Source organism: Loxodonta africana, chromosome 1, assembly GCF_030014295.1.
Source record: "Loxodonta africana isolate mLoxAfr1 chromosome 1, mLoxAfr1.hap2, whole genome shotgun sequence".
In the NCBI taxonomy this organism is placed as follows: Eukaryota; Metazoa; Chordata; class Mammalia; order Proboscidea; family Elephantidae; genus Loxodonta; species Loxodonta africana.
The window spans coordinates 80,620,324-80,621,628 of record NC_087342.1 but is presented as its reverse complement, the minus strand read 5'-3'; the positions used below and the strand labels follow the sequence as shown (position 1 = coordinate 80,621,628).

The 1,305-nt window shown below is 40.9% G+C and overlaps 1 non-coding gene across 1 annotated transcript; it reads right to left on the bottom strand.

The window, feature by feature from the left end:
• TRNAK-UUU (transfer RNA lysine (anticodon UUU)) lies at nt 1-73 on the bottom strand. The gene has a single exon. It is a non-coding gene; the product is annotated as a tRNA-Lys (tRNA).
• Between the last annotated feature and the right edge of the window lie 1,232 nt (nt 74-1,305).

The window sequence follows — 1,305 nt, the reverse complement described above, 5'->3', positions numbered from 1 at the left end:
CGCCTGAGCAGGGACTTGAACCCTGGACCCTCAGATTAAAAGTCTGATGCTCTACCAACTGAGCTACCCAGGCCTCTACATCCAACTTTTCTTGAGTAACTAATGGAGGTTTTATGTAGGTCAGTTGGTTTTATGTTTCATGTCCTGCTTCCCAGATAGCTTCTTTGTAATTCTCCTGCCTGTGTAGAAGTTTCTGTTCCAAAAAGATGTCATAAGCACTAGGAGAATTTCCCTTCCTTCTGTCTTGTCTTCTGTCTCTTTTGACTTGCAGAAACAGACTTGGCCACCTAGACAAAGCTCTACCAGCTTTCAGAACACATTGCTACACCCAGAGGGTTTCATGCTCACCTGCATCTATTTTTCTTAAAGCAACACTCATGCTACTCTTTTTTGTATTCCTTTGCATTGTCTTGTATATTTTTCTTGCATCCTTGGAAGGCAGAGGAGAAAAGAGATAAAGGAGAGAAAAACTGAAGACCAAAGAGAATGTTCTTTAATGGTGGGGCAAGCAAAGATGCATGGGTTTAGTCTTCTGCACCTCTTTGCTTGCTTTTCTTCTTGATGCCCTTCGTTACTATCTGTGAGCCACTTCTTTCATTTTATTTCTCCTCCTCCTTCTCTTTGGTCTCCTTTTTCTCTTCCTCCTTCAGGTCTTCATGTCATGAGTACTATTTGCTATTCAGATCCAAGTGAAAATGATAATTTTCTTGATGAATTAGTGTACATTAGTACATTTTTTTTTTTAGTACATAGCATCCAGAATATGACCTAAGATAGTTTTGAGTTTTGACCCAAACCTGGAGAAAATACTGTACAAGGGATCTGGGAACAAAGGGGAAAGTTTTGGAGTGAAGGAAATTTAACCTCTCTGGAGAGGAAAGACAGGGTAGGGAATGGGAAAGACTATTGTTACTTCTTCCAAATAACTCAACACTTCCATGAAACCCAGTCTATGTGAAAACTGAGAGAATTTGTGATTACATAACTTCAGGAATTTGTGGATTTCTCCTCTCTCCTACCCTACCAATATACAAGGCAGAGTTGGGGATGGGTCACACAGAATCATCTCGAATTGTTTTGTGGATCAATCCACAGGGAAACTAGGGAAAGACATTTAAGCAAAATACCTTGGGGTTAGTTAGCATTTCAATGAGACAAGCATCCCTCCAAGCTATTTTGTCTGCTTTCTCTACATTTGATGTAGACTGGAAGACACCAACCTGCACCTCACACATAGGGACCACTCTCCCAGGGAGATTTGGGACACACTACCTCATCCCACCTCTGTAATCAGGTCATTCTTTT